Below are 27082 nucleotides of genomic sequence, written 5' to 3' on the forward strand. Positions count from 1 at the left end.
CACTAAAGTTATATACACACCATCTCCACAAAAATGTGCAACCAAGAACTTATTTAAAGCACATAAAGTTATATATATATATATATATATATATATATATATATATATATATATATATATATATATATATATATATATATATATTTATATATATATATACCTGAGTACCTATAAAGGCTCAACACTCTCAAATAGAAGGTCAATGCCAAGGTCTATGCTTCGCCCAAAAATTCCTGATAATCTTTTTCAGTGTAACCTATATAGAACACAAATAGAAAACCAGATTAAGGGAAAAGATAAGAATGATATTAGTGAGCAAGAACAAGGACAGTCAGAGTAAGATACCAGGATGTTTTCCGCCCACTCTCCAAACTGATGATCTTACCCCAGAAGCCCTTGACACCCATTTCTTAGCCTGAAACACGCATATATATAGTGATAAGCAACTCATAAAGAAAAGTATATTCAAACCCTAAACCCTAAACCCTAAACTCTCAACCCTAAACCCTAAACCCTAAACCCTAAACTCTCAACCCTAAACCCTAAACCCTAAACCCTAAACTCTCAACCCTAAACCCTAAACCCCAAACCCTAAACTCTCAACTTTATTCTCTTAAATAAAAAGGACTAAATTATCCTATAAACAAAATAAAATTCTCAACTTTATTAGTGATGATAAATAAAGTTCTCATAACAATTTAGAAATATAGGTAAATGTAGCTTGTACTAAATACAATTCTCAGCTTATAAACAGCAACAATAACAACTAAAAAAGGCCTTACATTTGTGGAGGGGGAGCCTTATGCGTTCAATGGAGGGGGAGCTGAGCCTTGCGCGTATAAATGGAGGAGTTAAGTAGCAGTTATTGACAAACCCTAGAAATTACAAGAAACTTGTCAATATTAACTAATTTAAAGACCAATTCCTCAAAAACCATAACAATGGAGGAGCGCTATTACGACTTACCTAGCAATGAGGAGCGCTATAACAATGGAGGAGCTGCTACATACTTCAATAATGTAAGCATATATGGAGGGAGGCAGAAGAGAAGAGCTGAGTGCGTGCATGAGGAGGCAGAAGAACAAACCCAGACCCACTGCGTGCGTGAGGAGGCAAAAGCTTCAATGGACCCTTCAATGGAAGCTTCAATGGAGGAATGGTTTGGGGAGAGCTGAGGGAAGGCGCGCATTTTTGGAGGTGAAAGCAAAAACAGAGCTGAGAGAAGAAGAACGTTTGCTTGAACGAGGGAGTATACAGTAGTATTCAAAAACCCGGGTTTTTTTTTTAAATTGGCAACGGTTAACCGTTGCCAACTCTACCCCTTTTATTTTTTTAAAAAAAAATATAATCAATTGGCAGCGATTAACCGTTGCCAAATGTAACCAATTTTTTTTTTTTTTTTTTTTTTAAAAAATGGCGCTCACTTAATTTGGCAACGATTTTCATGAACCGTTGCCATAGGGGGGTTGCCTATTTCTTTTTTTCTACTAGTGTATACATAAAGAAAAATACATAAATAAGATGAATACAAATGAAAAGAGTAAATATGAAATGAGCAAAGTGAATATGAAATGAGAAAAGTCATATAAAATTAGTAAATTGAATTTTTTTTGACAAATAAGCACGGAAGGTTTTGCTCATTTGATAAATGAGCAAAAAATATATATTTATTTTCAATGAATGAGCAAGAATAGTTGACAAATGAGCATTGAATAGTTTGCTCATTTGGCAAATGAGCAAAGAACTAATATTAGTTTTTGGAAATACAAACTACATCTACATTAAAATATAAAAAATCATATGAAATGAGTGAAGTGAATATGAACAAAATAAAACAAAATAAAATGAAAGAGCTGAACTTACACTTGCATTAAAACTGAAAAAGAAACATCCAGTAGAATTGGTATTTCTATATTGCTCATTATAATTCAGAACAGTAGACGATGCATTAATGATTTCGCCATGAATTTTGTTCTGATTTTTTAGCATTTCAAGTTGAAATATCATTACTTCAGTACCAGTATCACCCTCGCATAAAAACCCTGGATCACTACACATAAGATTTAGGGAAGTTAATATAATTTCAATCGAAGGTATTTAAGATGAGAATACAGAGCTGGACTCGTTTTAAGAAAGAAACATAAGGTGAATTGCCAATTTCCAGAGTAGTACTTCAAAATGCAAGAGGCTAATGAAATTTCCATCACCCTTTACTCTGAAATGTATCTCTTAATTTAGGTATAACTCAGTATTTCTAAATAAGAAAATATTGCTCATATTGAAAATGAGCAAAATTTAGATAAGTCAAGATAAACAATTATATGACTTTAATAAATACTTACAAACGATTTTTCTTCTCATGAAAAACTGAATCCATAATAACTTTCTGAACTGCTGTTAATGGTGTGTAAATGTTGATCATCCGAGACTTAAAAGGAGATCTAATCTGCAACGATGGTTACACTTTACGCTTCTTCTTTGGAATAGAACTCTCCTTTTCAGTATCTCCTTTTCTCTTAAGCACAATTGGATCTTCTTGAGCATTCAAAGCATCAACAACAGTAGCAACAGCTGATATAGAAGCTATTGCAGAAGCTCCAACTTGTGCACTGACAGGAGCAACTCCAGGTTCGTCAGTAGGTGCAATGCTAGGGGACTTCTCTTGAGAATCAATTTCTTGAGAAGAGATTCCTAAACTGAATGTAGGAGTTCTAGATCCTTTGGCAACTGAACTTCTTAAACTATATCTAAACGCATGTTCAGCAACCGTAGGCTCTAAGACAACGGATGGAGATCCAACATCTGCGATACCATTTGCTATGTGAACACATTCAACAGCAATCTTAGTAACATCAATGGGTTCTGATTCATTAAAAGATGATCAACCCTTGCATTGGTTGTAGATTCAGCATGCTTGTCGTTGCCTGAAATCTTTGAAAACCTTTCCCAAGCTTCAATTACTGCCGGATCTTGCCAATACTGTTCATCTTGGCTAAATGAAAGAGGATTATCTTCAGTCAAAGTTTTGTAGCTCATCTTATGTTCATCACAAATGCTCATGGCATCTTCCTTCAACTTTTGTATCTTCTCATTGTTTGGAAAATACTTGATGGCAGTTTCATGTTTTTGACTGAAATCCATGTATGCTAAGACTAGGTTTGTAGATGCAGTTGCAATCTCCATAAGGCATTTCTGTAAAATTAAAAAAAAAATACATAATAAGATGAATATAAATGAAAAGAGTAAATATGAAATGAGCAAAGTGAATATGAAATGAGCAAAGTGGATATGAAATGAGAAAAGTAATATAAAAATGAGCAAATTGAACTTTATATGAGCACCGAAGTTTTTGCTCATTTGATAAATGAGCAAAAATTTAATTGCTCATTTGACAAATGAGCAAAAAAATTAATTGCTCATTTAGGAGGTCCATTGAAGCTATTGTAAGATCCATAAGGCGTTTCTAGAAAAAACATAAAATGAGCAAATTGAATATCAAATGATCAAAATCATATAAAATGACCAAAATTGATTCAGATTCTGATTTAAAATCATAAGGCGTAACTCTTTACTTTGTACTAGTGAACAAAAGATACAAGGCTAAGGTTGTTGCTATTGGGTATCAAAAAGTGGAAGGGTAGGATTTCAGTCAGACTTTCTCTGCTGTTGCAAAGCTAGCTACTGTTGGTTTGGTTTGTTATAAGCAAAGTCATATGAAAATGAGCAAATTGAACTTTATACGGGCACTGAAGTTTTTGCTCATTTGACAAATTCTTGGTAACTAGACAAATAAAATTGAGAGACAGAAATATAGCAATATCATATTGTCATGAGCAGGAACACAGCATGGCAGGCAGCTTTACATGGATTATAGGGATGATTACAAGTAACTAAATATATGATATCACTGGTGACAGGGCAGGAAATGATCAAACAGATCGGGGGAAGAGCTGATTTGTAATAAATCAGGAACAAATCAAGCAGGAACACAACATGGCAGGAACAACACCACATATAAACTAATCACAATCTACTTAATGACAGTGTACATTGAAGATATTTGAAATGGCAGTCAGACACAACAAACTATTGCCAAATTTATCATGTTGATCTTGAAACTCACAGCAGAATAGTCAAACAAATTTCACAAGCGACAAAAACATATCTTTATTAGTAGTCAGAGAGGTCCATTGAAGCTTCTTGCAAGATCCATAAGAATTAATATTGGATTCCAGAAAACTCATTTAAATACCTTCTTTGGATCTTGTTCAGTTTCTTCATTTTTTGTACGAATTGGATCAGATTGTTCCTAAAATCAAGCAAAAAAAAAAAAAGAAAGAAAGAAAGTTAGAACAAGTTGAAAGCAAATATCCTAATTATTTGCTCATTTGACAAATAAGAATAGTGGATATGAAATAAGCAAAGTCATATAAAATTGATCAAATTGAACTTTATTTGACAAATGAGCACTAAAGTTTTTGCTCATTTGACAAATGAGCAAAAAATAATTGCTCATTTGACAAATGAGTAAATATTTTTTTGCTGATTTAGGAGGTCCATTGATGTGCTATAAAGAGCACCACATTGCATCATTTTCCTAAAGGCAAGATTTGTTTCAATTCAACTCTACAAGCAATGCCAAAGGCATAGAAAAGCTAAGTATTGGTTACAAGTGAAATACCATTTTTGGTTGTTTGCTGCCAGAAAGACCAACAAGCTTCAGATTTTTATCAAAAAGTCCAAGCCTCCCCTTAAAAATTTTCAATTTCTCACGACTAGACAACATATTGGTTGTCCAACCTTTGAGAACTGGAGTTTCTCGTTTGGCTCTAACTTCCTCAATGACAAACTGATCAACATACAAAAGCTACAAACAAGTAAGATAGAAAAAATTAGTACATTAAAATTACACAAAAAACAATTAATACATAAAAAATTAAATAAACTTAGAAAATACCACCCCCACCCCCTATTGCCACCTACCCACACAAACCTACCCACATAATTTAATTCAGTAGCTAATCACAATTCTGATTTCAGAAACTGATTTCAAAATCTAATTTCTGAATCTAATTTTAGAATCTGATTTCAGATTCTATTATAGGTTGTGAGTGTGTGTATGTATGTGTATGTGTATGTGCGTGTGTGTCTGTGTGTGTGCGCGCGTGCGCGCGCGTGTGTGTGTCTGTATTTTCTTATTAAAAAGTGTAATGATACTTTTATATGCATATAAGATTTAATATTTTTAGCAAATAGTTATTTATCAATTTTTTGCTTATTTAACAAATGAGCAAATAGTTAGTTGCTCATTTGTCAAATGAGCAATTATTTAGTTGTTAATTTAACAAATGAGCAAAAACTTAGTTGCTCATTTGACAAATGAGCAAATAGTTCATTGCTCATTTGTGAATTGAGCAAACAGTTCAAATAAATGCTAGGAATACCATAAGAAATAATAAAGATCCTAGAAAGTATCGAGTAGGAAGCTCATCCCATTTCATCTTCGCCTTCACAACAGAATCAAGGATAAACTTCGACCAATTTCAATCCTTGATTTTATCAACACTAGTCAAATATCTGAGAATGTCATGATTAACATTCTTGTTTTGTCCTCCTAATATAAAATAACAAAATTAAATTAAAATGATCACATAAAAACTAAAATGAGCAAAACGAAAGTAAAATGAACAAAATGAAATTAAAATGATCAAAATGAAAGTAAAATGAGCAATATGAAAATGAAAAGACTACCTGACATTAAAGTGGAAACACAAAGAACTACAAAATTGCGTTTGAACATTGGCCCAGCTGATTTATGGTTCTTCAAATACATTGAAAGCTCCCTGATGTTGACAGATAATGAGTTCTTTTTGAACTGTTTTTTCCATTGGTTAATAACTTTATCATCCGTTGAAAAAACATTAGCATCCATCTCTATGCCTCCAGCTGGCAGCCCTAGGACCTCATGTACATGTTGTTCTGTAATTTTGAAAGGTTCGGAATCAGGAATATTCAACGTACAACTATGAGCATCAAAGTGCTTGACCAACCAAAAACCCAAATGCAAAGGCAGTTGGGACACTTTCAAAAACTCCAAGGACCCAAATCCTATAGCTCTAATAGCAATCAACTGATCTTCAGAAAACTCCTTAAAAACATTGACGACAGATGAAGGCGACATCCTATTACGCAACGTCCCATAAACAACACATTTTGATCCCTGCACTTCATCACCAACATCTTCACCATCTGGATCCTCAAACTTCACATTATGCTTTTCTTTCACTCTTTTTTCAACCTTTTTTCCTTTACCCTTAGTAGCAACTACTTTGATTCTCTTTTTCTTCTTTTCACTGATCTTCTCTTTTGCCACTAGAGCCCTTGATGAACCAACATCGGCAGCAGCCCCTGATGAACCAACATTGGTAGCAGACTCCTTTTCAATAGAGTTCTTGCTGATATAAAATCATAAAAATAAGTCAAATATCACATAGATTTAACGAATAAGAAAAAACATAGATGCTCATCTGTCAAATGAGCAAATAGTTAGTTGCTCATTTGTGAAATGAGCAAACATTAGTTTGCTCATTTGTGAAATGAGCAAACATTAGTTTGCTCATTTGTCAAATGAGCAAATAATTTGTTACTTATTTGTAAAATAAGCAAAATAGATAGTTGCTCATTTGTCAAATGAGCAAATACTTAGTTGTTAATTTAACAAATGAGCAAAAACTTAGATGCTCATTTGTCAAATGAGCAAATAGTTAGTTGCTCATTTGTCAAATACGCAAATACTTAGTTGCTAATTTTACACAAATGAGCAAAAAACATAGATGTTCATTTGTTAAATGAGCAAATAGTTAGTTGCTCATTTGTGAAATGAGCAAACATTAGTTTGCTTATTTGTCAAATGAGCAAATAATTAGTTACTCATTTGTAAAATAAGAAAACATTAATTTAATCATTTGGGAAATGAGCAATCAGTTTTTTGCTCATTTAGAAAATAAGCAAATATTTATTTGCCTATTTGTCAAATGAGCAAGCATTTCTTTAATAATTCATTAAATCAGCAAGCATTTAATAAGAAAACATAAAATAAGGAAATAAGAAAACACGTACATTATCCTTTCCAAATCTACATCTATATAATCTTTAGCATTGTTAGGATCAGTAGCAACCGAAGAATCCATAGCACTGTTACCAAAAAAACCAAAAAAAATGTAAGCTAACTAAAACAAAGGAAAAATCAAATTAAGAAGCAAATTTGTAAGAGAAATAAAGAGGGGGAAGGGGGGTTCACCACATTTCTAAAAACAAGCAAAGGATCTTAAATGTGAAAAAGTAAGCCACCTACGCATTATGGAAACACACAAACACCTACACAATCACTAAACACTAGTAATGAATGAAAGATAAGCCACATTTTGATATCTGCATCATATCTTTCAATCTCTAAGTGCTTAAAAAGTATGTCACAAAAAAAATTTCTAAGATTAGGTCATATAATTCGTTTATTGTTTATTCATAACATGAATGAAAGAGTGCTTATGTTGTCCTTTTGTTCATGTTCGAGTTTCAAAAGTAGAACACCTTCCACTAGTAATGACACTGTCGACGAACACAATAAGAGCATAGAACTATTAAGGAAAATTAATCCTATAAAATTTGGTAACAATTAAATGTGGAGAAAGCACTTCATAATGCATATGCATGGAGTTTTTGAGTATATGAGGTGAAACATGGTGCCTACATATAAGCAAATTGAGCCAAACACCTCAAATCAATCATCTTAACACAACTAGTTACACTGCCGCAGCAAACCAAACCAAAGAAAACATCACAACAAGTTGACATATAACTAAGCTTATGAATACAATACAACAAACTAACAAATATAGCAATTCAAGAAAAAAACAACAATTGAAATAAACCTAAATCACAAAAATTGCAGATTATAAATATTACAATCTTCTATTGAGAACTTGGGAAGGGGGGTGTTAATTGAAGGTAAAAACACCCTTTACATCCAGATTAGGATAGTGAATTAGCATTACAATCTTCTGTTGGGAACTTGGGATAGTCTCGACTACTCATACAGCATGCAGATGGTACTAGGGGCATGAATTACAGGTAGACTTGACTAAAATTGTGATTAATGTTTTTATACTACAAGAAGAAAATCGAACAATAAAAAGACTAAATCTCATGACAAATACCTGGTCTAGTAATAAAATATTAGAGGTGCATATTAATTATTAGAAGAGATGAAGTCATGAATCCACTACTTTATAAACAACCAAGTCAAAAACAGGCTTTCCAGCTATATTTTGTGAGGACTACTTCCTTAATAGTGTTACTCTTCAGTTAACTCATAGCATTGACCTCATAAATTGCTTACCACAACGAAAACAGATGCAAAGGAGTATTCAAGCAACAATGTAAACAATTAATACAAATTCATAGATCCAGAACCGCTCAGCACCACTAAAAATCAGCATTCTAACAACGGAACATACAACGACAAGCTATTACTGTCATTGCAACCTAGATCCTAAGAACAAGACATCAACTCTAGAAACAATCTGAAAAACCAACGAACACCGCAAAGATAACATAAATTAGCATCAGCAAATATACCCCATCAATTCAGAAATCAGAACATTTCTAGATATCCGGAAAAAAGTCGTTATCTATTCTTAACATAATGAAACTACTTCAATATAAAATTGGAAATTCCAAGATGCAAATACTTTAATCATATCATCATATCCTTAAATAATAGACACACCAACTCTAGCAACAATCACAATGCTCCACCTAAAGAACCAAGAACAACAGATAGATAAAAACAACAATTCTAAACAGATCCAATCCACAAAACCATTCCAATTCACAATCAAACTAGATCAATCAATGTCATTAATAATCAAACGAAACGATACGAAATAAAATAAAACCCTAATTAAATAAAATAGAACAAAATAAAAAAAATCAATAATTAAATTCTACAAATTAGACACTTAATCGTAAAAAATAACAACAAAAATCGGCAAAAACATCTCAACAATAATAATCGAAATCATAAATCGCTGAGCAAAAAAGAGAAAATTCATAAACTTAAAAAAAATTGAATAAATAACAACAAAAAAAGAAAACTCAAATACCATAATTATCCAGAATCAAGGTATATGAAGAGCAAAGAAGATTAAAGCAAGATCGATGCAACAATGCGAAGAAGATTAAGCTCAAAAACAAATTCGCAGAGAGAGAATATGAAGGAGGAGAGAGAAAATGTAATGAAGAGAGACAAAATGAAAATGAAAAATGAGAAGATTGAGGGTAGTCATTCAAGCTGTGAAATTACCCAGTTACCCTTAATTAGGCGGGTTGAATAAGAGCCGTCAGATGAATCTAATTCAAGGGTCTAGATTTGTTCTCACATAAGTTGGTGTTCTCACATAAAGGATGTGTTCTCACATGATCCCATATATATACATATATATATATATATATATATATATGTATATATATATATATATGTATATGTATATATATATGTATATGTATATATATATGTATATGTATATATATATATAACCCTTAAAAAGAGAGGAATTCACCCCCCTCTCTGTTATGAACAGTGCCTTCGCTTATGAACATATATATATATATATATATATATATATATATTATGATATTCCAATTCCTTTCCAATTTAGAATATACTACATTAAACTTTGTATTTTTTTCTTTGAAAGTTATTTTTGCTCCAACTAGGTTTAAGTTATTTTGTTTCAATTGAAAACATAGTTGATATTTGACAGGATCTAGTCGTATCACCTAATCAAAAGTAATTTCTTAAACCACTAACTAAAAATATATAGGGAAGTAGGGTCAAATCCACAGGGAAATAATGTTCTTTTGTTCCTGATAAATTATTATAATCTAAATTATCAAGTAGCAATTATGATTTTATGTAGATTAATCTAAGAGAACTAATTAAACTAAGCAAATAAAACTAAGAGAATATCAAATAAATAAAAGCCTAGGGAATAGGTTCACCAATAAATAATATCTCGGGATGAAAGACAATAATTAATTATCAATGTATAAATTAATCAGATTATAAAGGGTTTTCGCTACGTATTACAATTATAGAGTTAATTTAGCGGTATTAAATCGCATCTCTCGAATCTTGACTTAAGCATTTATAAATTAACCTGCCTATTGAACTAAGCCTTAACATCAATTCTCATATGTCGAATCTTTAATCAATATTGCATAACTCATACAATTAAACCGGCGTTAATCTAATTGCATAGCATTATATCAATCAATAGGAAATTAATTTAAAACATTAACAATCAACAATAATAAATCATCCCTTTGTATTAATTATGGATCCCCAAAAACCCTAGAATTAAACTACTCGCACATAATTAAAATTTAACTATTCAAAACGATTAAAATAAACATAATTAGAAATAATCTTGAGATATTAAATAAAACAAACTTAATAAAGCTAATAAAGAAGTATCATCATCCAACATTAACAACCGTAATAGAATAAAAGCAACGGAAACTAAAACTACAGTAATATAAAATAATTCCAAAACTAAAGAAGTCTTCTACTAATAAAATTGCTGCGTGAAAAGTAAATTAATAATCTAAAGATTCCTAACTGAAATTCTATCAAAGAAAATCATTAACTAAAAATATGAAAAAGCTGCAAAAGTGCATAAATAATCTCAAGAATAAAAGAATACGGAGTACTCGCTACAAATAATGAAAAGCATAATGAAAAGCTAAACTAAACTAATGAAAATAATTAAAGCTCACCTCCCCACCTACGTAACTACTCCCTCCTTAAATAATCAAGTTCACCGACATACAAAAGATAAAAATGGGCTAAATCAACGAAACCCACTAATAATTCAAACTCCAAGGTGTACGCGAACCGACATTAACCCGATCAAATATCACGCCCAGTAGCTACATGCGGGCTTGAGCATCTTCTCTTGGGCTTTATTTCTTGGACTCATGGTTGATAAGCCTTGTAAGAGTTGGACCCTTTTTATTTGCATTATTGACTTTAACCCTTTATATATCCGTGGTTCTTTTTCTTAGGGGCCTAAAGCAACGAGCTCTTAATCATCGAACTAAATTACTTTATCTCGATCATGGGCTAATAATATTCGATCATAAAATACGAACCGACTCTAATATTTTCGTAGTGGCTCAATAAGCTCAGGAATTATCATAATTCTGCAAATTCCAGCAAAATAATACCAACTCTACAAAAACACTAAAAAACGTATACTAATAATAAAAATAACTCCACAAAGCTCAATAAACACAAATATGACCGTGGGATGGGAAAAAAAAAATATAAAATAGATATTTTTGGAAAAATTGGTAATATTTATCCCAACTTTGGGCCATTTTATTAAACTCAATTATTGATTAATTTTTAATAATCCGAACTTTGGGGGCGTTTATTCTTACCAGGTCATGAGTGATCAACAAAAGTTAATGACCCATTATAATAGGTTACTTGACACGTGCCAAGCCCTCATTTTCATATAAAATAAAAAAAATTTACAAAATAAATTTAAATGAAAAAAAAACCACCAGCAACCCCCTACCCAGGGATGTCAGTGGGGCGGGTCAAATAGGAGATCTGCCCCGTTGGGGCGGGGATGGGGATAAAAACCATACCCGCTATGGGTGATGGGGCGGGGGTGGATTTTAGGTTGTACTCGCCCCATCCCCGCCCCACCCGCCCCACTTCGTACCCGCCCCATCCCCACCTACCCCACTTCGTACCCGCCCCATCCCCACATCCATATATTTTTAAAAACAAAATTATATACTTTTATACTATTTTATAAAAAAAAAATTATGTAAAATAAAATAGTAAATATAATACTTTGTAATACATTTATATTATAAACAAAAAATTGTGTAATATTAACAATAATTTTTTTCTTTTTGCAATCTTTATTAATTATGAAGGATTGTGCATTTGGGAGGCGGGGCATAGGCGGGTCTTAGGTGGGGATTAGGTGGGGGTTGGGGCGGGGATGGTTTTGGAATTGTATCCGTTGGGGCGGGGTTGGGGATGAATTTTAGACCCGCCGTGGGGATGGGGATGAAAATTTTAGATGGGGATGGGGATGGGAAGGCCAACATCCACCCCGTCCCGCCCCATTGACATCCTTACCCCTACCCCCCCTTCCCCCGCCGGGAAACACCCTCACCCCCTTTCCTTGCCCTTGTTGGAAACACCCCAGCCCCTACCTTGCTCTCGAAAAACGCCGACAACCCTCTCCCACCCTCGAAATCTTCCCCCAACCTTTCCACACCCCGTAAAAAATTCCCCCCTCTGAATTCAAATGTAACCTTTCTAACTTGACAACTTAAACATTGAATTTGGTAATTAACTAGAAAATTGATTTTTATCCGCCATTAACCAAATTTCTTCTAGAATTCTTCCTGAAATACTATTGTTAGAAATCATATTAGAGATAAATTAGAAGCAGTAGCATTAGATTTCGGCATCTCGCCAATAAACTCGTTGAGCTGAGTTCAAGGAGTGATGTTCAAGGAAGTCCCCAAATGGTACATCCCCGAAGAATCGATTGCCGCTCATTCATACTATGTTAATGACTTGCACTCAGATAAACTCGTCGGAATTTCGAGAGTAAGGGGGGGGGGGCTGCCGACATTTTCCAACAGCGGGGAAGCAGTGGCGGATCTTGGGCCAAAAAGTTAAGGAGGTCAAGGTTTGATCCCTCAACCTTTTGCATAAAAATACAATACTTAACCACTATACCACAACATTTTATTTGTAATTATTAGACATCATATTACTCATAATCAACAACTCAAATATGCTTGAGGGGGGCCGAGCCCTTACACGCCCTAACCAAGATCCGCCCCTACGGGGAAGGGCCTGGGGTGTTTCTGGCGAGGGGAAGGGGAGGAGTGGCTGCTGATAGTTTTTATTTTGTTTTTTTTTTAATGTTTTTGACAAATTAAACTAAAACATGTGTCACTTAAGAAAAAAAAAAGTGACTTTTTGATTAGGTTACCGATTTTTTAACCTGTTAAAAGAAAACGCCCCCCGAAGTTAGGATTATTAAAAAAAATAGGAAAAATTGTGACAAAGGTCCTTTTAAAGTGACTCTCTTGTCACAAAGGTCCTTATAAAAAAAAGGTGGCACTAAAGGTCTTTATAAGTGAGTTTAGTTGTGCAGAGGGGCCTTTGACCCAATTCCGGCCAAATTCCGGCATTGACTTTTGAATTCAGGCAAAAAAATATCACGTGCGTTGCACGTGACTTCTTTTTAATTTTTTTTTTCTTTTTTCTCCTTTCCTTCTTCTTCCTCGTTTTCCCCTTTTTCAAGAATTTTCCCCTTTTTGAACCCTAAATTGCGAACGTGGTTGCAATTTGTAACCCAGAATTGCAATTGAAGGCGAATTGAAGCAATTGAACGCAAGTTGAACAAGGTAAGGTGATAAACCCACTGCCAATTCAAGTTTAATTTTTCAAATTGAAATTTATCTTTCTTTATTCTTAATTGTAGTTATGCGCTTGAATGAAAAGATGTTGGCCTTGCTTTTCCCTTTTGACTTGCTTTTGCGTCCTAGGTTGTTCTTCACCATTTTTACAGAAAAAATTAGCTATTTTCGTAAAAAATTTGCAAGATAAAAAACCTTTGAAAGAGACTTACCACAGACAACAGCAGAATTGTTTAATCTCCACCTCATGCAATTTCACTTCGCCATTAATGGTTGCTTGCTTCCTGTCAGCAATTAACTGTGGTGAATGAATAGGAATGGAACAAAGGTGAAAATTTGGGTAGTAGAAGAACAGGTCTTGCTTCGTAGTAGAAGAAGGAAAGGAGAAAAAAGAAAAAAAAAAATTAAAAAGAAGTCACGTGCAACGCACGTGATTTTTTTTTGCCTGAATTCAAAAGTCAATGTCGGAATTTGGCCGGAATTGGGTCAAAGGCCCCTCTGCACAACCAAACTCACTTATAAGGACCTTTAGTGCCACCTTTTTTTTATAAGGACCTTTGTGACAAGAGAGTCACTTTAAAAGGACCTTTGTCACAATTTTTCCTAAAAAATAATTGAAAGTTGGGATTATTAATAGTAAATGGTCTAAAGTTGGGATTAATAAAGCCAATTTTTCCTAAATTTTTTTATTTTTTAAAATTATGGTTATTTAACATTATATTGTAATTCATAATTAGGTAAAGTAAAACGGGACTTTAGCTAGTCCCTTTATGATAATTATTAACCCTATGCCTAGATTCATGCATAATTCAAAAGATTAAAAACAACACATAATCTACTCTAAAGATTACACCTTTGTAGTGTGCTTGTTAATCGAGCGGAGCTTAGAATCGCAAACGCAATTCCTCTAGTAATTTTTAACTTAGAATACCCGTACAGTCAAACCCGCCTAGAGTGTGTTAACTTAAAATACTAGAAAATTTCTCTCAAGGTAGTGTGTTTGGTTCTTAGCTTAAGTTTCTTACTTTAGAGGAGGCTTAGAATAATAATTATATTGGTGTGATCATCTAATAATCATAACTATTTATAATAAATAAATAAATCTCTTAAAGTGTAAACCCAATGGGAATAGGATTTGTTTTATTAATTAATTATTAAATTAATAAAACAATGAGCAAGCGACACGTGGACCCACCACGTACACAAACGTGTTGAAGCTGCTGCTTGCTCACTTGCGGGTTCTCGGCTAGGCAACAAGCCATGGCCCCAAGCCTGCTTCTCGCGAGAGCTAGCGAGGCCAGGCCCCTTGGCCTTAACTAGGCTTTGCGGTGCACAAGGCCTCGTGCTAACGCTTCGCTTGATCCGATTCCTTCGCTTATCAATCCTTCGTATCGACTTGACGTTTAAGGCTTGGATTTGACGCTTCAAAGCTCAAATTCCAACGTATTAATCCAAACTATAGTTATAGACGTATGTGGGCCTTTCGACTCAATCCGTCTTACGGTTTGATTTCGTACTTACGGTGTAACCTAGTAGCTTACAGCTACACCACCAAAAACACGAACAAGTGCTTCAAATTACCAATTTTAACAAAGAGATGAGACATACAAAGCAAGCAAGGCACCATAATGAATTAGGCTAATAGGCTAGTATATACGACATTATAAATAAGAAAACGTACTTAAAGTAAATCAAAATTTATCAAAAGTAAACTCAATCAATTAGGAATTCAATCAATAATCAGATTAAATAATTAAAATCAATTCATAATTCGCAATGGAAACTAGATTAAAATAAAAAATCGGACAAAAAACTCAATGATAACCCTAAAATTCGCAATTAGCAAATTGCAATAAGAGAAAGATGGAATGGACGGTAGGAAGGGAAAGAATGCGTAACTAACCTAGGAGGAGATGTAGTGGTGGCGCAGCGGCGGCTGATGAAGACAACGACGACGGGTTCGGTATGATGTTCTGAACTTGGCCTTCGTTTTTTTATTTTTTTTGAGGAAGAAGAGTATGTACTATACGTATTATAAATAAAGAAATAAGGAGTGATAATCAAATCTTGTGTTTTTTGGCGGCAACAACTTATTATACTAAGGGTTTTTTATTTCTTTTTTAAAAAGGTTAAAAACAATGGTAGCGACTACCGTATTAGTTGCAACTACTGAATGACGTGGGATTTGCCCCAGGTGATATTTTGAATAATTCATTTTTATATTAGACACTTTAAAAGACTTATTAATTTTTTTTAATGTGGGTAAATTAGAATACAATGACAACAATAATTTATTCTACATTCTAATACATGGATGTATTTATATATAAATTTGGATTAATAGAGCACGAATTAACTCTAGCCAAGATGGTATTACATGTGGTTTCCATTTAATGAGGTTTGGGGTTCAAATCTCTTTGCATGAATGATGATGTGGCGCTATACTGGTGTAAGAAGGGATACACGTGACACATAAACGATTTTATAAACGTCTTTTAATATATAGTATAGATAGTAGTCGCAAATTTTTTTTAAAAAATGGTTTCAAAATTATTAACCCTAGCAACTACAATATAGTCGCAAAAAATTATAACAGCGTCGCATATTAGCGACCACATAGAAACTACTACAAAATCGGTTGCAAAATTTGCGACTACTCGTCTTTTTCAATCGCAAAAATAATTTTTGCGACTAACTATTATGGTAGTTGCAAAAATCAGTTGCTAATTAGCGACTGCATAGCAGCTACTGGAAAATCGGTTGCAAAATTTGCGAGTGCACTTCTTTTTCAGTCGCAAAAATTATTTTTGTGACTGATTATTATGGTAGTCGCAAAAATCAATTGCTAATTCCCCTTTTTCTTGTAGGCGCAAATAATAAAATACGCTAGGAGTAGATGTATAAAAGACTAATACAAAAGTATTTTACATAGAAACATACATTTTTTTATGTACTGATTTAAATTCTAGTGAAATTAAGTGTATAAATAGTGTTTGTCAAACTATTTCAATATTAACATAAATTTAATACTATCTCCGTTAGTTACTATGTGCAACTTTAAAAATTTGTACATCTCACCAAATATCACCCCAATGTTATATATAATAAGATATATTTTTTTTAAAAAATAATTGTACTCGTAGCATGAATGTAGTATGTAGTATTCATAAAAATATATAATTTCCCACCCCTACAAAAAACAAATGAGAACATAAAAAGGAAACAAGATTCTTTTAACTCTAAAATTCATTATAGGCGGCTAAGGCGCCAATTCCACTTTTAATTGCAGCCAAAACACTAACAATATTTAGGGCTCTCAGATTTCCTAAACCTTTTTGCTTTTGTGATTAAAAATTTCACAATCTCGTGATTCACAATTGTCATTGCTGAACGCAATTTGCAAATTCCTTTGATACACCTAAAATTATTCTCATCAATATTTAGCTTCCTCAAGAGCGAATTCCTTCGAATTTCTAGTCGTCTTCCTCCTCTCAACTGTCAAGTAGCAAGCTTTCTTCGAATTTGTTGAGCGAATTTTTGAGTTGTTCTTCTAAACAAGGTTTGATTTAATTGCCATTGCGAATTATCTTTTTGTGGTCTGAATTTTTTACGGTTTAGTAGGTTACCCCAATTTTGTTGTGTGTATGAGGATTTTTTTTTTCTTGAATTCACTTTAATTCGTTGTTTTATCCCTCTTTACTTGTCGAATTTTGCTAAATTCATACCCAATTTCGTTTTATTTGATCTTGAATATTAATAATGGATTAAATAAAAATTCTAAATGTTCTCTGCTTCTTTATTTTTCTCTAATTTTTATTTGCATGTGTTGTGTTTAATTGATGTATGAACATGCTAAGTAGTATAATGAGAAGGTATAAAGAAAAATGGAAATTTGAATTTCACTTGTACCAAATCTTACTTTCAGATAGCCTAAGTTGTTTCAGATTCTTGCAAATTAACTTTTTTGCTATCCTGCGACTAGTAAATTGTTAAATGTCTGTTGTATCTATTTCTATTTTCTACAATATATAGAGTGGCCCTCTGCTGGTCTATTCAAGTTGACAATAGTCTCATTACTCCTAGCATTTGATACAGTCAAATAGATACAAATTTTCCTACTTGCATGGATTCATATTGTTGATGTGGAAGTAAATATTCAATATGTTTTAATTAGATTATTCATTTTCACTAATATAAAGCAAGTTGTACAGTTGTACTTGCCCACTTTATATGTTACTTTTGTTAGTTTAATTGATAATACTCAAGAGGTTAATTGAAAGGAGTGGTGCTCATTTGATTTCAGAGGGTCTTGTCGTTTCATCTACTCGTAATAATCGAGAATATAAGTTCGAGTTGATAGGTGATTTGTATAAACATATTATATGTTTAATAAGATTTGTTGCTATAAATTTTACCCCTAATTTACTTTGCTGCTTGATTTGTGTTCGGTGTATCAAATATAATCTTTATTTCTCATGGAAATAACCCTTTTCTTTCAAGGATTATCAACTTATAAATGATTTGGGGATTTTTACACCCGCCTCATGGACCAATGAGAGTGTGACACGTGTCACCCTGAAAGGAGTCCAAATGGACTCACCTGGAGTTGACATGTGGCATACAAATATTCATCAAGGAATGACGGCTTTCAGGACCAAATTCTCGAGAAAGCCGTAAAGTGGCGCAGCCCACCAAATCTAGGTCAGAATGACCTAAGTAAGAGCACATTTACCGATGACCCTATAAATAGGGATATTTACCCCATTTTGGGGACACGTTCAATTATTACAACCTTTATTACTCTTAGAACAGAAAAAAAACACCTGATCTCGGAATTCGAGAAGATCTACTTTTACTTTTCACTTTTTACTATGAACCCGTACTAACTTAATCGTCGGAGGCGAAATTCCGACCATCCGGAGCTTCTGTTTGTTTAGCCGGCGAGGACCCAGTCTTGGTGATGTAACTCTTCCGCAGGACACATAAAAAAACCCCGAAACATTTGGCGCCGTCTGTGGAGAGAGTACCTCTAAGATGGTTTCTCAAGAGACTATACCGCCTCATGAAGAAAAGCAGCCTACGGCCGAGGTCCATTCGGACCATGACACGGACACAGATCCGGAACTCGAGGTCTATATGGCCGAAGATGGATCCCTTAAAACCAGGCGCATCCGTTCCAAGGATAACAGGGAACGGGGTGATGGTTAGGTAGGTCCGAGTAAGTCAACCGGCTCGCCCCAGGCGGCAGGACAGATTGCTCACATCACCCTAAACGAGTTTATGAAATTCATGACAAGTTTCAAGTGAGAGATAAAGGACCTAATCTCGAAAAGGACGGCTCGTCCTAGCAAGGGTCAGTCAGCTAAGAATCCCTCTCACTCTGAGAAGGCTAAGTCGGTCAAAGACAGGCAGCCCACTTCACATCCTAAAACAAAGGAGGGGAGCCGACCTTTGATTGATTGGTGCAAGTTCCACTTCCTAGTTGTAGGAAATTTTTCAAACATCAACTTTGAGCTTCACTGTGATCATGCTTTTAGACATGGTGACATTCAAAGGGAAAAAAGCTAGAGATAAAAGAGTCGCTGATAAGTGTCATTTATGACACATATTAGGGCGTATTTCTCCCTTAGTTTTAGGTTTATTTCGGTGTTTCTTTGTTATTTCTATTCCTTTTACTCTTGTTTTAGTTATATTTGTCTTATTTTATGGTTTTAGGCCTTAGTTGTGAATAATATGCTTTTTCCTCGGTTTCTAGCTTGATTTGCATGTTTTTCTATGTGTTCTTTCACTCTTTTCTCTCTTGGTCTATTTGTGTAGGTGCTTGAAGCTTTCTTCGATGCTTATGACCCGAGAAAAGGAAATAAAGTTCAATAGAAAAAGCTTGAAGCTAGGGAAGAAGCTAAGAAGCTTGAGACAAGAAAGCTTGAAGCTCGTAGAAGGCCTTAAACCAAGTCTTGTTCACTCTTTTAGCCATAACTTTTGATCTACACATTGGATTGAAGCGACTCAAATTGCGTTGGAATCTAGACTTGAAGAGCTTTCCAACGGTAGGTCGCGCACCCCAAGAGGCTTTCTAGAACAGAAGATATGGTCGTTTGATCTGCAAGATACTGCCAAGCTACGCAGCCTCCGCGGGCGCGGCCATAACACCCGCGGGCGCGGACAGTGGTGCCGCGGGCGCGGCACTCTGTTTTCCCGAATTTGCAACTCTCTGGAGATGCCTTGCCGCGGGCGCGGCTCATAGGCCCGCGGGCGCGACTACTAGACCCGCGGGCGCGACATTCTGGGTCTTTTTCGAGCTTTAATTCCGGATTTTCTTCTTTATTTTCTTGTAATATAATAGAAGACTTCCTAGATTTCTTAAGGGGGAGTTTTACATTTTCCTCTCTCCTCTAATTAGGATTAGGGTTAGATTAGGATTTTCTCTCTCTAGTTTAGGAGTAGTTTTTAGAGAGAGAAAGCTTGGATTCAATGGAGATTTGGGAGGTTGAAGAAGCAACTTTGTGGATCCTCTTCTCATCTATTCAATGAGCTTTTCTAACTTTCTCTCACCTTTATTGCTTTGTTTAATTCTTGTTTTGGTTTAATTCATTGTTGATTAGAGTAGTTAATTAGTTTGGTTGTTTGATTCTTTCTTTAATTCTAGTTTTATCTTGTTTTCCATGTTCGTCTTCATTATGTTTGCTTAGTTTTTGTTCTAGGGAAATGGATGAAGGTTAGGTTGATGGATTGAGTGATTGGTTGTGATTAGTATGGAATTGATTCTTGATTATTGTGTTTGGATGATGCTTACATTGACTAGAATCTTTTTAGCTAATTGATTCTAGGTTCTTCATTGTGCTTGCAATCAATTGTGCGGAAGTGAGTTGATTGAGAGTATAGATTCTTCCATACCTTTGCTAGGCTATTTTCACGGGAGTGAGTTAGCTTAGTAGGATAATTAGCATGCTTAATTGCGCGAGAGTGAGTTGAGTGTGTTATTCGTTCCTAATTGAGATAATGATCATCTATTGCAACTTGTTATTGAATTGATTAACATAATTGGATTCCCCTTTCCCTAGTACCTTGTTCATTGCTTTAAGTAGTGTTTTAGTTGTTTCTCTCTCTTTCTCACAACCTTCCTACTAGTTTAATTAGCTCAAATTAATACACTTAGTCCTTGTGGTTCGACCCTAGCTTGCCACTATCTAGTGTGAACTTGATAGAGTTAGGTTAGGAATATAAATTGTAAATTTGATCTAGGATAGTAGACCAACGACCTATTGTCCACCGATCAAATTTTTGGCGCCGTTGCCGGGGACTAAGACGTTTATTAGTTTGTGTTGATTAGATTAGTTAGGTTCTTGTGTATAGTTTTATTTTTGTTTGCTTTTGTTTATTTTGTAAAAAAAAATGGCATGCTTATCTTTTCCTCAATTTGATGATGAACCCTTCTATGCTTACTTTGAAAGACTTGAGGGTTTCCTTAGCTTCCATGGTTGTTCTCTTTGTGATGCTTGTGGTATAGCTTATTGGGGTATGAATGAGTATACTAGGGGTGTGGTTGAAAGTATGTTTAATGGTGAATTTTGTGCTTTGTCCTTGGATGATGCTTGGAATTTCTTTGTTTGGTTTGCTAGGGATACTTGTGATAGGGATTCTCATGTTTCTAGTCTTGATGCAAATATTGAAAATCCTTCTAATTTTTGCATGAACTCCCTTGATGTGTCTAATGCTCCTTATGAAGAACCTATTATGCATATTGACCCCTCCCCCTTATATGCTCATTGTGATGAGGTTTATGCTAATTTTGATGATATGCAATTTGATTTTGATCATGAACCTCAACCCAATAACATTGATGCCCAAATTCTTGCCCAAATGCAATATCTCACCCAACAAGTCCAAGAGCTTCAAGAGGAACAAAAGTTGAGGGAAGTGAGACTTGCCCAAGTGATGAGTGCTAGGGTTGTTGGAAATGGATGCGAGGCACCTCACTTGGAGTGGGAGAGTGCTTTTGAGGTTGATATGGGCCAAGGATGTAAAGATGAGGGGAGATTTTCTTGTGATGAGGGGATTTTTGAGGATTTTGATCCTTTTCATTCCCCTATTGAGCTTGAGCGCCTTCCTTCCCCTTATTCACCCCTTTTGAGAGCTACCCTTAGTGAGGATGTGAGTGAGCCATTTTCAATTTTGGATGAGGGAATTCATGAGGAGGATGAGGATGAATTTGAGCAACTAAGAGAGATCGAGAGTCCCTTGGATGATGGTGGAGGAGTTGAGAATGAAGAAAATGTTGATTTTGTGGATTCCAACCCCTTTCCCCATCTTGATGATTCTACCTCGCATGTTTGCAACCCTTCTATCTATGAGTATTTGGACTCCTTTGAGGTTATGACTAGTGTGTTCATTGAAGGTGTAACGAAAAATCATAGCCTTTTGAGAGAGTTCATTGGCAATGCTTCATGGGAAAGGGATGCGTTTGAGAGAAACCTTCATCCTTTCATGCATGATTTTGAGACTTTAGGCTTTGAAGATGTTGAGGAAGTTATTGTTCATCATTGTGATAGAGAAGAAGATGTGGTTTCTCTTGGAGGATGGAGGTTTGAGGGAGATGGAGATCATGAGTGTTCTTCTTTTAAGGACTCTATGATTGACTTCTATGCTGTTATTAGTGATTTGAGGAATGGTGGTGAGGGAGAGTTCATAGGTGAGACCATTGCTCCTATTCCCTTTTCTCATGTCCCTTTTCCAAGAAGATTTAACCATATCCCCTACTATCCTATGTCCCTCCCTTCTTTTGTCACAGAGCCTATTTGGGACCCTCCTTCTCTTGGTGATATTCAAGCCTCTCTATCATCGATTATTGAGGAAAATGGTGATTTTGCCACCCAAAAAGATTTTGAGGAGGTTTTGCCTTTTTCTTCTTCTTCTTCTTCTTCTTCTTCTTCTTCTTCTTCTTCTTTCTTCTTCTTCTTCTTCTTTCTTCTTCTTCTTCTTCTTCTTCTTCTTCTTCTTCTTCTTCTTCTTCTTTCTTCTTCTTCTTCTTCTTCTTCTTCTTCTTCTTCTTCTTCTTCTTCTTCTTCTTCTTCTTCTTCTTCTTTCTTCTTCTTCTTCTTCTTCTTCTTTCTTCTTCTTCTTCTTCTTCTTCTTCTTCTTCTTCTTCTTCTTCTTCTTCTTCTTCTTCTTCTTCTTCTTCTTCTTCTTCTTCTTTCTTCTTCTTCTTCTTCTTCTTCTTCTTCTTCTTCTTCTTCTTTCTTCTTCTTCTTCTTCTTCTTCTTCTTCTTCTTCTTCTTCTTCTTCTTCTTCTTCTTCTTCTTCTTCTTCTTCTTCTTCTTCTTCTTCTTCTTCTTTCTTCTTCTTCTTCTTCTTCTTCTTCTTCTTCTTCTTCTTCTTCTTCTTCTTCTTCTTTTCTTCTTCTTCTTCTTCTTCTTCTTCTTCTTCTCTTCTTCTTCTTCTTTCTTCTTCTTCTTTCTTCTTCTTCTTCTTCTTCTTCTTCTTCTTCTTCTTCTTCTTCTTCTTCTTCTTCTTCTTCTTCTTCTTCTTCTTTCTTTTGGCATCTCCCTCCTCATTTGCGTGCAATAATCTTGTTGCACGTCCTCCTCCCGTCATTTGCCTACCGTTTATTCTATGAAATGTTTAGTAGTGCATTTGACAAGCTCTTGAGATCGTTGAATTATTATTTCCTAGAGCGGTCTTGCTTGGACGTTAAACAAGCCTTTCTCGGGAAGTAACCCGTGTTTTATTGCTTTCTTTTTCTTTTCTTTTTGTATAGTTTTTGTCTCATGGACGTGTTTGTGTTTCTTGCTAGGTACACAACATGATATACTCTTATGCATTTGCTTGGGTCAAGAATCAAGGAAGATCTACCCCTTCTTTCCTAGCATGTGGATTTCAAGACGCAATTTTGGAGATTGTGGCTCATAAATAGTTATTTCGAGTCTTTTTGAATGCTTTTGCAATTTCTTCTCAAATCCGGTAATATCCTTCTTTTTCCCTCTTTCTAACTTTTTGTGGCTTGGTTGGTGGACATGTGTTGGTTTGTTGGTTTGTTTCCTTTCTTTTCCCCTCCCCATGGACTCTATGATTTATGATTTGAGTGTATTGTCTCATTCAAGCTTGGGGGAGGGTATTCTATCATGCTTGGGTAGAATGGTGGTCCATTTTTGCCATGCACTTGAGTATATGCATTTCCATGTGTTTTCTTATATTTTTCAATGTGTTTTGTTTTATTCTTGATTTGGACATAATACTTTTGGATGTGTGTTCTTGAATGCTTTTCTTCCTAAATAGTAGTGGTTTGCACGCTTTGAGATATCTTGGGTTGATTTTAGGATAGAGTATGCTAAGGTAGTATGTTAAGAACTTTGGGACCTTGAAGCCCTAGTCTACTTGTTTGTGGTAAGAAGGAGTTGCTTCCTATAGTGAATTTGAAGCCAATAGTGAGTTTTTGCTACAACCATGTGAGGTTTCATTTCTCTAGCTTTCTACCTATTTTGCATGAGTGGCACATGGATCCTTGACTATCTCTTACTTTATTTAGAACTTGTCTTTTATCTCCCGAGATCGCGACCGAACCATTTAGGAAGGACGAAGGCATCTTTTCAGGGTGGTTATTTTCGCTTTTCTAAGTTTCGTTTCTATATTTTTGGTTTTGGGTTTACATTTGCCTCCTTGCTAGCCATTTGAGCCTTATACCTTCTTTTCTAGCCATATTATTAGACTTCATACCATTTGTTTCATTCTTTTCACCTTTTGTTTTTGTGAAGCTAGTGGTGATGAGTTTGTTTGGTGATTATAAGTGCAATAGTTTGAGTTATGAGCTCATTTTGTATAGCAATTATGTATTGTGTATAAGTTTGTGAATAAAAGCAAATGTAAAGTTGAAAAAGCCGTCCATAGTCAAAAGAGGCGAGGACAAAGCAAAAAAAAAAAAAAAAAAAAAAAAAAAAAGCACTAAATTATTTTGTTGTAGTTATTATTTCCCTAGTTTAGAGCATTGAGGACAATGCTCCATTTAAGCTTGGGGGAAGCGTGTCTACGCTTTTTGTACATATGTTCATGATTTTGCTTTGAATAAGCTTGGGGGTGTTAATATTTTTGTTTGAGTTTTGGTGATAACTTGGTTATGGTGTTGAGAATTGGCCATTCTTATGCTTCACAATTAGGTATACCACCAATTTTCAAATTTTTTAACCTACCTTTCCCCTTTTTTTTTGCCGGAGATGGGAGTCAAGCTTATGGAGCGGTTTGCATAGTCAAGATGTCGAGTAACCCTAAAATCTCTTCTTTTCCGGTTCCCTAGTGGAATCATTGAGATGCTCACTAGAGGTGAATTTGAAATTAGTAGGGAGAACGCGGTAAGATTGTTTGGGATGAAGGTGAATTGTGTCTTATTAGTTCTCTATGCTTAGCATCTCTTATGTTTCAGTCAACCTTGGATATCTTGAAGCGTGCATTCCTCTAATGTTTAGAAAGACTTGTATTCATTTGTACTTGTTCATTTGCAAAACTCCATTCATGAACATTTGTTTTCCTTCCTTTTCTTTTGATTTCCTTTTTGCTTTGCCTTGTTTTTCTTGGTTTTTTTCAAGAGTTGTGGGTTAAACTCTTAGGAAACCCTCACGAGAGCACACTCGTCCTCTAGAGCGATCTAGGGGTTTAAAGGGCTTGTCTAAAATTGACCGTGATTCCTACGAAAGTGAGTTAGTGTACGTTCTCATCTCCCTTAGTGTGCTACTCTTGCTTGAATAAATCCTTCTTCTTTTTTTTTCTTTTGGTTTTGTCTTGCTCGAGGACGAGCAAGAGTTAAGCTTGGGGGAATTTGATAAGTGTCATTTATGACACATATTAGGGCGTTTTTCTCCCTTAGTTTTAGGTTTATTTCGGTGTTTCTTTGTTATTTCTATTCCTTTTACTCTTGTTTTAGTTATATTTGTCTTAGTTTATGGTTTTAGGCCTTAGTTGTGAATAATATGCTTTTTCCTCGGTTTCTAGCTTGATTTGCATGTTTTTCTATGTGTTCTTTCACTCTTTTCTCTCTTGGTCTATTTGTGTAGGTGCTTGAAGCTTTCTTCGATGCTTATGACCCGAGAAAAGGAAAGAAAGTTCAATAGAAGAAGCTTGAAGCTAAGGAAGAAGCTAAGAAGCTTGAGACAAGAAAGCTTGAAGCTCGTAGAAGGCCTTAAACCAAGTCTTGTTCACTCTTTTAGCCATAACGTTTGATCTACACATTGGATTGAAGCGATTCAAATTGCGTTGGAAACTAGACTTGAAGAGCTTTCCAACGGTAGGTCGCACACCCCAAGAGGCTTTCTAGAACAGAAGATATGGCCGTTTGATCTGCAAGATACTGCCAAGCTACGCAGCCTCCGCGGGCGGGGCCATAACACCCGCGGGGGTGGACAGTGGTGCCGCGGGCGCGGCACTCTGTTTTCCCGGATTTACAACTCTCTCGAGATGCCTTGCCGCGGGCGCGGCTCATAGGCCCGCGGGCGCGACTACTAGACCCGCGGGCGCGACATTCTGGGTCTTTTTCGAGCTTTAATTCCGGATTTCCTTCTTTATTTTCTTGTAATATAATAGAAGACTTCCTAGATTTCTTAAGGGGGAGTTTTACATTTTCCTCTCTCCTCTAATTAGGATTAGGGTTAGATTAGGATTTTCTCTCTCTAGTTTAGGAGTAGTTTTAGAGAGAGAAAGCTTGGATTTCAATGGAGATTTGGGAGGTTGAAGAAGCAACTTTGTGGATCCTCTTCTCATCTATTCAATGAGCTTTCCTAACTTTCTCTCACCTTTATTGCTTTGTTTAATTCTTGTTTTGGTTTAATTCATTGTTGATTAGAGTAGTTAATTAGTTTGGTTGTTTGATTCTTTCTTTAATTCTAGTTTTATCTTGTTTTCCATGTTCATCTTCATTATGTTTGCTTAGTTTTTGTTCTAGGGAAATGGATGAAGGTTAGGTTGATGGATTGAGTGATTGGTTGTGATTAGTATGCAATTGATTCTTGATTATTGTGTTTGGATGATGCTTACATTGACTAGAATCTTTTTAGCTAATTGATTCTAGGTTCTTCATTGTGCTTGCAATCAATTGTGCGGAAGTGAGTTGATTGAGAGTATAGATTCTTCCATACCTTTGCTAGGCTATTTTCACGGGAGTGAGTTAGCTTAGTAGGATAATTAGCATGCTTAATTGTGCGAGAGTGAGTTGAGTGTGTTATTCGTTCCTAATTGAGATAATGATCATCTATTGCAACTTGTTATTGAATTGATTAACATAATTGGATTCCCCTTTCCCTAGTACCTTGTTCATTGCTTTAAGTAGTGTTTTAGTTGTTTCTCTCTCTTTCTCACAACCTTCCTACTAGTTTAATTAGCTCAAATTAATACACTTAGTCCTTGTGGTTCGACCCTAGCTTGCCACTATCTAGTGTGAACTTGATAGAGTTAGGTTAGGAATATAAATTGTAAATTTGATCTAGGATAGTAGACTAACGACCTATTGTCCACCGATCACGAGGGCACCTGACAGCATCGCCCAACACGCATGCTAGGCCCTTGCGTGCGTAGGTGGACT

This window comes from Chenopodium quinoa, unplaced genomic scaffold, assembly GCF_001683475.1.
Source record: "Chenopodium quinoa cultivar QQ74 unplaced genomic scaffold, ASM168347v1, whole genome shotgun sequence".
NCBI classification, from domain to species: Eukaryota; Viridiplantae; Streptophyta; class Magnoliopsida; order Caryophyllales; family Amaranthaceae; genus Chenopodium; species Chenopodium quinoa.